The sequence below is a fragment of the Lynx canadensis genome, chromosome F2, assembly GCF_007474595.2.
Source record: "Lynx canadensis isolate LIC74 chromosome F2, mLynCan4.pri.v2, whole genome shotgun sequence".
Lineage (NCBI taxonomy): Eukaryota > Metazoa > Chordata > Mammalia > Carnivora > Felidae > Lynx > Lynx canadensis.
Window position 1 is genome coordinate 40,112,714 of NC_044320.2, and position 10,815 is coordinate 40,123,528.

A 10,815-nucleotide genomic window follows, 5' to 3' on the forward strand; every position below is an offset into this window, starting at 1 on the left:
ATCTAATAAAAGAGGTGTTTGAGTATAGTGACAGCTGACAAACATCTTTGAGCATTCAAGAACCCAAAGAATTTGATTCCCTACCTCCCCTTTAACCTGGAAGAAACCAGTACATTAGCTTCAGCCAATAAGAAATGAATGAAAAAACTCTAGCTAAAATAACTAATAGTAGTACTAAATTCACAGTACAGTGAATTCTAAGACCAAAACAAATATAGATAGTATGATTACAGGAGGATGGAATGGATATGTTATATATACCACATCTTTTTTATCCATTCATCTGTAGATAGACACTTGGGTTGCTTCCATAATTTGGCTATTGCAAATAATGCTGCAATAAATAGGACTGCATAAAATCCTTTCAAATTAGCATTTTAATATTTTTGGGTAAATACCAAGTAGTGTGATTACTGGATCGTGTGATAGTTCTATCTTTAATTTATTGAGGAAACTCCCTACTGTTTTTGATAGTGGCTGCACCAGTTTGCATTTCCATCAACAGCACAAGAGGGCTCCTTTTTCTCCACATCCCCACCAACATTTGTTGTTTCTTGTGTTTTTTATTTTAGCCATGCTGACAGGTATGAGATAATATCTCATTGTAGTTTTGATTTCTGTTTCCCTGACAATAAGTAATGCTGAGCATCTTTTCATGTGTCTATTGTGGTATATAATATACAATGGAATATTATTCAGCCATAGAAAAATTGAAATCTTGCCATTTGCAACAGCATAGATAGATCGAGAGAGCATAATGCTAAGCAAAATAAGTCAGTCAGAGAAAGACAAACACCGTATGATTCACTCAGGTGGAATTTAAGAAACAAAACAAATGAACAAACAAACAAACAAAAAAGGGAAACAAACCAAAAAACAGACTCTTAACTACAGAGAAAAAAACTGGTTTTTACCAAAAGGGAGGAGGATGGGGGATGGGTGAAACAGATGAAGGGGATTAAGAGTACACTTATCTTGATGAGCACTGAGTAATATATAGAATTGTTGAATCACCATATTGTATGTCTTAAACTAATGTAACAATGTATGCTAACTATACCGAAATAAAAATAGTAAATACATAAATAAATACCTCTTAAAAAAAAGAACTGGATATGTTATAAGCCCTAACACTTAGCAATGTATAATAAACAAAAGTTGAGAGAGCAAGGGGACAAGAAAGTTGGCAGCAGTATACTTCTGCTGATTTCCTCATCTCATAGAGGCAGGGGCAACAGATACCAATGGTGACCTACGTAAATCTTTCCCTGATTTTTTTGTTGGTAGAGCCAGGAGGCTTTCCCCAACTCTAGGGAATGATCCTTGATCAGTCTAAGCCAGCCTTGGTAAATCGATTTCCCACAAAGTAAACGGTTTTAGCATGAACATGTGATTCAACTCTGGCCAGTGAGACATGAGAGGATATTTGTTTCCTTCCTCTTACGAAGAAACCTAAGAATGTGTTCTGGGTGCCTAGCTGTGCAAGTCACATCTTACTGTCTGGATTCTTTCTCACTGTCTGAGACTTGATCATCCTCCCAGGAGTTTTAGTTGCGAAATATGAGTGCACAAGTAAAATCAAGATCTAGAAGAAGGGGAGATGAAAAAGAATCTTCTAAGCTGGATGAACTCCTGTTGCTCAGCAACAAGGTGAAAAAAAAAATCACAACAAGAGGAACCAACAACTGAGAATGCAGATTTTGAGCCTGGACAAGAGAGAGAAGAAGGAGCACCAAGAACCTGAACTGGAAAGTGAAAGTCAGAAAATGGGTCTGGGAAAGACTGGATGAGCATGGAGATGGCCCTGATGTGAAAGGGAAGACTCCACCCTAACCCAGCACTTGCTAAAATTCCAGAAGCAGGTGATGGACAGTTGTAAGTTAAAAAGAAGACAAAGCTGAAGCCACATATGTTTTATTATATTGACAATTTGGCTTAAATCCTCTCAATAAAGCTACACAGTTTGCTCAGAAAAAATATATATATAAGAAAACAAAACAGCACTTATGTAGCTCTTGCCACAGCAATATAGCAAATTTATCCCTATAAATGCAACCAAGAAGAGATAAGTATGAAGATAAAAGCCTACCTGCTGAGGATTGCAAAGTGAAAGGGACATAAAAAGCTGGGCCCTGATGACACTGTTGAGACACTAGGACTATCCTACTTCTTGAGTTCTTATTACTGAGATATCATATGTCTTCATTGGTTAAGCAGCCACCAGATGAGTTTGTAGTGACTTCCTGATGAAAATATTCTATTCCTGACATATTTGAGGTCAAAGGTACCACTTAAACCAAGTGTTAGAATTATATGTATATTCAAATGTAAAGAGATATTAATGAAGAATACAATATCATCAAGTTTGGGGTGGGAGTAGTAGGAAGAAGTGGACGTTTCCAAGGTCCCCAGTGCTACAGTGTTCTATGTAAAGATACAGCTATAAGGATAACTGCTAAAACAAAAATACAAATCTCCCAAATTACCAAAAAATACACATACCACACAAAGCAGAAATACAGTTCATGTTGTGAATTTAACAACAACAAAGGTATGATGACAAAACTAAAACCAACCACTCATTCCATAAATACACATGGTCTAAACATACCTATTAAAAGGCTCTTAGACTGAATCTCAAAAGCAAAATCCAACTATCTGCTGCAATCCAACATCTTAAATTCAGTAACTCAGGGAGGCTGAAAATAAAAGGAAGGGCAAAGGCAAAAATAGCAAACAAACAAACAACAACAAAAGGGTCATGGTATTAATACCAGATGAGTTTGAATGCAGAGTAAAATGCATTAAATGAAAAAGGACTGGAGCACCTGAGTGGCTCTTCTGACTCTGGCTCAGGTCACGATCTCACAGTTCATAAGTTTGAATCCTTGCAGCAGGCTTTTGGCTGTCAGCACAGAGCCCGCTTCAGATGCTTTGTCCCCCTCTCTCTCTGCCCCTCTCCCGCTCCTTCTCATTCTCAAATAAATAAAACTTAAAAAAAAAAGACTGCTTATGATATTAAAGGGTACAAGCCAAAATGGTGATTAGTTGTTATGAATATCTAAGTACCCAAAAACATAGCATCACTATCCATTAAAAAAACCTACAGAAAATACAAGTTTTAATCTCAAAAATAAAATCTCAGCAATATGAAACTTTAATTCGTTTTTTCCAGTATATAGCAAAAACAATCACACATAACAAATATACAAAATATACAAAGTATAAATATACAGAATATACAAAATATAAATAAAACAAGGTATTCCTAAGTAATACACTCTGAAAATAGAGAATATACCTTCTTTCCAAGATTCACTGGTAAATTCACTGACTATTTGGGAACAAAGAATACTTCAGCAAGTTCCAAAACTGGAGAAGGAATATATACATCTGTGATCATAACACAATAAAACTTAAAAATAACAAAACTAGGAAACAAAAAATCTCTACCATCAGGATATTTTTAAAGTTCTGTTAACTTTTGCATCAAAGAAGAAAGAAATCAAAACTGAAAATGCAGGATATCTAAAAGATAATGATAAAGAAAAGCAATATATAGATTTAACTATATAGAAAGACAAGATGACTATTATGTAGGGGATATGGCTAAAAATACCAACAAACAAGGAAGAATGAAAGATATGATTTAAGCACTCAATTCAAGTTAAAAAAAAAGAAATGGATGACAAAAGGAAGAAATTAATAATGGTGCTGGGAAAACTGGGACAGCCCACATGCAAAAAATTAAACTGGACTACTTTCTTATACCATACACAAAAATAAACTCAAAATGGATTAAAGACCTAGATATGAGACCTGAAACTATAGCATTCCTAGAAAAAAACATAGGCAGTAAATTTTTTGACATTGGCTATAGAAACATTTTTCTAGATATGTCTCCTCTGACAAGGGAAACAGAAGCAAAATTGAACTACTGGCCCACAGGGGCACCTGGGTGGTGCAGTCGGGTAAGCATCCAACTCTTGACCTCAGCTCAGGTCATGGTCTCACAGTTTGAGTTCAAGCCCTGCATCGGGCTCTTTACTGATGTTGCAGAGCCTGCTTGGGATTCTCTCTCTACTTCTCTTTGACCCTCCCCTACTTGTGTTCTCTCTCTCTTTCTCAAAATAAATAAACTTAAAAAAATAATAAAAAATAAAAAAATAATAAATAAAAAAACTGTCGGCCCACAGCAAAATAAAAAGCTTTTGCACAGTAAAGGAAACCATGTGCAAAACAAACTCAACATAAAACACAAATAATCCAATTAAAAATGGGCAGAAGACCTGAATAGACATTTTTGCAAAGAAGACACACAGGTGGCCCACAGACACATGAAAAAATGCTCAACATCGTTCATCATCAGGGAAATGCAAATTAAAACCACAACAAGAGATCACTTTGTACCTGTCAACAATGGCTAAAATAAAAAACACAAGGAATACCAAGTCCTGGTGAGGATGTGGGAAAAGAGGAACTCTTGTGCACTGCTGGTGGAAATGCAAATTGGCATAGCCACTGTGGAAAACAGTACAGAGGTTACTCAAAAAATTAAAAATAAAATTACCATATGATCCACTAATTCCACTACTAGCTATTCACCCAAAGGGAACAAAAACACTAAGTTGAAAAGATATATGCACCCCTATGTTTATTGCAGCATTATTTACAATAGCCAAGATATGGAAGCAATCCAAGTGTCCACCAATCAATGAATGGATAAGGAAGATGTGGCATATATTTGCAATGAAATATTACTCAGCCATAGAAAAGAATGAAATGTTGCCATTTGCAACAACATGGACGTACCTAGAAGGTATAATGCTAATTGAAGTCAGAGAAAGACAAACTAAATACCAAGACAAAGACATATATCATAAAATACCAACACCATATGATTCACTCATATATGGAATTCAAAAAACCAAAACAAAAAAAGAGACAAAAAATCAAACTCTTAAATACAAAAAACAAACTGATCACTGCCAGAGGTAGGGGGTGGAGGGGTAAAATAGATAAAGGGGGTTAAGAGCACACTTATTTTGATCAACACCAAGAAATGTATGGCATTTTTTTTAATGTTTATTTTTAAAAGACAGAGAGAGACAGTGGGTGAACAGGGGAAGGGCAGAGAGAGAGGGAGACACAGAATCTGAAGCAGGCTCCAGGCTCCGAGCTGTCAGCACAGAGCCTGATGTAGGGCTCGAACCCACAAACCGTGAGTGAGAACATGACCCAAGCAGAAGCTGGATGCTTAACTGACTTAATCAGGTGCCCCAAATGTTGCTGACCACTATATTATACACTTGAAAATAATATAACACTGAGTGATAATTATACTTGAATAAAAATATTAAATTAAAAAATAAAATAGAAATTAATAGAAATAGATTTGAAATTAATGAGTTAGAAAAACAGAACATACAAGAACTAAGAAGTAAATCAAAGGGCTATTTCTTAGATGGAAAGAGAAGAGAAATAGAAAAGAAAACCTTAAGCTTGCCTAATTTCTTTTTTTTTTTTTAACCTTTATTCATTTTTGAGACAGAGAGAGACAGACCATGAACGGGGAAGGGGCAGAGAGAGAGGGAGACGCAGAATCGGAAGTAGGCTCCAGGCTCTGAGCCATCAGCCCAGAGCCCGACGGGGGCTGGAACTCACGGACCGCGAGATGGTGACCTGAGCTGAAGTCGGACGCTTAACCGACTGAGCCACCCAGGCGCCCCTTGCCTAATTTCTTTGGAAGGAAAGAAATAAAGGGGGAGAAAATCACAGAAAAAGAAGAAATTAGAAGAATCCTAAAACACCCTTTTGCACATTCATTGTTAGTAAATTTGAGAACTATGATGAAATGGATTATTTTCTAAGAAATCTCACCCCCGATGAAATAGAAAATTTAACAGATCAATGTCCACAGAAAAAGTAGGACAAATTGTCAAACATTTATTCCCACCAAGATAGTTCAGCACTCAGTTGGTTTCACAAGGGAAATCTTGCCAAATCCTTCAAAAACAGATAACCCCACTGCCAAAGTGTTTTAGAGCACAGGAAAAAAGAAAGCCTCAAAATAACCTTTATGAAGATATAAACCCCAATATAGATAGACAGCACACAGAAACATGCAACCAAGAAAATTAAATGACCATCTCCATAGATTATGAAATAAAACTTTTGATAACATTCAACATCTTTTTGACAAAATTTTTTTACCATATACTATACTAAGAATAAATGCATTCTCTCTTAGCATAAAACATCCTTCTTGTATCTCAAAAACCATCATATTTTACCTAATAAAAACACTATTAGTATTCCTATTAAAGTCAAGTTGAAGAATGTCCACTATGACCACCATGAATTATCTGGTAATATTAGACAATAAAAACAGGGGTAAAATTTAAAAGGATATGATAAAATTATCATTATTTTCAGACAATATGATTATTTACCTGGACAACACAAGAGAATCCGCTGAGAAACTATAATCAATAATAGAATACATTAAAGTGGATGAATATAAACACAGTGACATTGCTACTGTATATGAATACAAACAACACTCCTAGTGGATATAAAGGATCAGTAGATTACATTTAAAATGGCACACAAGGGGCACCTGGATGGCTCAGTCAGTTGAACATCTGACTTCGGCTCAGTAATGACCTCATGGTTTGTGAGTTCGATACCCACGTCAAGCTCTCTTCTGTCAGCATGGGGCTCTGCTTTGGATTCTCTGTTCCCCCCGCCCCCCGCCACTCTCTCTGCCCCTCCCATGCTCAGGTGCATGCCCTCTCTTTTTCTCTCTCTCTCAAAAATAAATAAACATTAAAAAAATAGCAACCAAAGGTTATAAAATAGCTAAAAAATGTATAACAAGAAATATGTATATTATAGATGAAGAAAACTCTTAAGTGTTACTGAAGGACACACAAGAATTTAACAAATGAGAAGATGAAACATGTTCAAAAATAAGAAAATTATGCATATTAAATATGTCAGTTCTCCCTAAATTTTTATCTATAAACTTAACATTATCACACACACACACACACACACACACACACACACACACACACACTTGCACTGTCTCAAACTGGACAAATTGATTCTGAAGTTCACAAGAAAAATAAGCAAGAATAATCAGGAATATTCTGAAAAAGAATACAAATGACCAAGGATTAGCATTGCAAAATATTAAAACATGTTGCAAAGCTGTAATATTTAATATGATGAGTTACTGATTTGTGAACAGACAAAAAGACCAATGATAAACAGAGTAGAGGGTCCATAAACAGATTCAAATACAGTTAGAAATTTTAAATGTGATAAGTGAATTTGAATCCCATGGGGATAAAATGACCTATTCAACAAGTGGTATGAAAACAATAAACTTCATAGCTAAGTGGGAAAAAAAAATAAGTTGGATCTCTATATCATACCTTACACCAAAATAAATCCCAGATAGATGAAATATTTAAATGTGAAAACTCTTAAAATATTATAATAAAATTAGAAGATTTTTAAAAATATTTTCATAGTGGTGACAGATTTTCTGGTTATATCACAGAACTCAATCCATAGAAGACTGATAAATTTGACTCATATAAATAGAAATAAAAAATTCTTCATAGCAAAAAAACAAAAAATGTCAAAAGACAAATTACTAAGAAACTAAGAAAAATATTTACAAATCATAAAATATTGGGCTAGGTTCATAAATGCATTAAGAACTCTCACAAATCAGTAAGAAAGGACCAATAATGCTTTAAAAAGAGAGAGAAAAGATATCAACAGACATTTCATAGAAAATACAAATGACTCTTAAACTTAGGAACAGATGCTCTCAACATCACTCATGATAGAAATGCAAATTGAAACAGGGTACCATTTCCGTCCATCAGACTGCTAAAGATCATAAGGTTTGGTACACACTGTGGTGACAAAGGAAAGGGGAAGTAGATATCGCTGCTGGGAGTCTACAGTTTCTATGGAGAGCAGTCTATAGACATGCATGTTCTTTTTAATACAAAAATTCATCTTCTAGAAATTTTCCTACATGTATAATCAGACAAATTGATCTACATACAAAGATTTTCACTATTACATTGTTTGTAGCAGCAAACGTGTGAAAAAGCCTAAATGCCCTCTGTAGCCTATGGTAGACTCAGTAATTTATGGTACAGCCATAAGGTAGAACATGAAGCTATTAAAAATGAAGTGCTCTCTATGAACAACTATTGAACAGCCTCCAAGATGAAATGCCAGAAGAACAAAATAAGTTGCAGAACAAAATGTATAGTAACCTACTTTTTTTTTATTATTTCGATCATTATTTATTTATTTTTTAATATGAAATTTATTGTCAAATTGGTTTCCATACAACACCCAGTGCTCATCCCAACAGGTGCCCTCCTCAATGCCCATTACCCATCCTCCCCTCCCTCCAACCCCTCATCAACCCTCAGTTTATTCTCAGTTTTTAAGAGTCTCTTATGGTTTGGCTCTCTCCCTCTCTTTTTGTTTTTCCTTCCCCTCTGCCATGGTCTTCTGTTAAGTTTCTCAGGATCCACATAAGAGTGAAAACATATGGTATCTGTCTTTCTCTGTATTGCTTATTTCACTTAGCGTAACACTCTCCAGCTCCATCCACGTTGCTACAAAGGGCCATATTTCATTCTTTCTCATTGCCACGTAGTACTCCGTTGTGTATATAAACCACAATTTCTTTATCCGTTCATCAGTTGATGGACATTTAGGCTCTTTCCATAGTTTGGCTATTGTTGAAAGTGCTGCTATAAACATTGGGGTACAAGGGCCCCTATGCATCACAATCCTGTATCCCTTGGGTAAATTCCTACTACACACACAAAAAGAATATGCTTTCTCTTGAAGAATACATAAGACACTGACAACAGGAGATGCCTCTGAGAACAGGACGTACCTCGGTGGAGTGAGAAATCCAGTGACTTAGTTCAAGAAGGAAGAGGGAAAATTACATTTTACTATATACCCTTTTTGAGTGATATCTCACTTACACATATGACCTCAAAATTATAAAGATTGTAAAAGCTTTTTGATACACTTTCTTTTATCTGACTCATGTATCTTCTTAAATTCTCAACAAATATGCATGCCCTTAGTGTTTATTCTTCCAAAGAGGGTGTCGCCTTTGTGGGTATTCTTGTTTTGTTCCAGGGGACAGGATGGATAAATTGCACCTTTAAAGGCATCAGTGTTTCAATTTTCAGTGTGATTATGATCTCCAAAAGAAAAAAAAAATAGACAACACTGCCTCTTTTTTAAAAGTCCTTTAAATCATTTCTGTTCTTAAGCAAATCTGTTGCCAAACATCAAAAGGGTTTTTTTCCTACCTTTACATCCAAAGATAAACTGTTTTTCAAAAGCACTTATTGTGTTTCTAAAAACAAACCAAAAATCAAGATTCCCAAAGTTTTGTGGGATACAGCTGTATCAGGATATGAAGGGAATGTCTCCTTCAAACAAAAGAAAAGAAAGATTTTATTCACATTTTACTTGAATCTCTTTCTTCTTGAGAACTGCTATGCCAAGTTTCAACCTGAAAATATGTGCCTGTAATGAATGTGCTGACAGACCTTTACCTAGAGAAATGTGAATCTAATGCAATAATTCTTAGCCAGGTGTGTTATTTTATTCATTATTTTAAAGTCTACACAAGCATTTCTTAAGGAAATTTATACCGTTAGTAATACCAATTCAGAGTGATATAAAAGTGTAGTCAGGTCATGAGGTCTTAGACATTACAGGCTACAAAAGTACGCTATTCAGCTAGGTAGATCTGACTTTATTAAGATGTAAAGAAGTGTATTTATTAAAGTCTCAATAAACCCACAGAAGTATTTAAAGCACATCATCAAGGAAAGGACAAAAAGTTCAGGAAAGTTCACGTATTTCAGTCCTGTCTACTTCTCAGACTCCCTTCCTCTTAGGAACATTTTCTGTTTCCAGCTGTTTTTTCCAGTGGGAGGAACCCAAGCTGCAATCCCAGCTTTGGCTATTTTGTGATGCTCAAAGTTTTAAGATACCATGCTAACAGTAGATATAGTGCATCACCTACTAAAATAGACGTCCTGTGATGGGTTTCATTGTTTTTGTCCAACAATTATTTTAGAAATAAGACTTTTGTGTTACAAGACTAGATCTTCTGTGCCACTACCTCCACTTTCTTAAAAATAATAGAAAGGTCTTGTCAAGGTGGGGTGCCTGGGTGGCTCAATCAGTTCAGTGTCCAACCTTGGCTCAGGTCTTGGTCTCAGGGTCATGAGTTCAAGACCCACGTTCATCTGGGTATGGAGCCTACTTTAAAAAACAAAGAAAGAAAAGAAAGAAATGCCTTGTCAAGGTGTTGTGGGTTTTTCACTCCAACCACCCTTTCCCCCAACCGCAACCCTAACTTAGCATTTTATCGGAATTGCTTCAATATGGTATTTGAGCTGCTTCCTAACTAGCAAGGCACTGTAGTGCTCATACCAAAGCTATCTGCTCAAATTATGTTGTTCCCTGCTTAGAGCTCTCAAAGTGTTTCCCATCTTGCTCAGAGTAAGAGCTTCCATCCACAGGGTGGCCCACAAGGTCCCTGCTGCATGCAGACCTCATCGCCACTATTCCCTCCCTCTGCTCCAGTCACTCTGGCCTCCATGCTGACAACCAATGTTCCCACCTCAAAACCTCTGTACTAACTATTCCCTCTGCCTGTACACTCACCCGGAGGGAACAGAGTGCATCCAAGGCTTTGCTCAAAATTCACTTCTCCATGAATCTTTCCTTGACAAC

General features: G+C 36.0%; 1 pseudogene; it reads left to right on the top strand.

Moving 5' to 3' along the window:
* The first annotated feature begins 1,560 nt into the window (after positions 1-1,560).
* Positions 1,561-1,879, top strand: LOC115506032 (annotated as a pseudogene).
* The last annotated feature ends 8,936 nt before the right edge of the window (positions 1,880-10,815 follow it).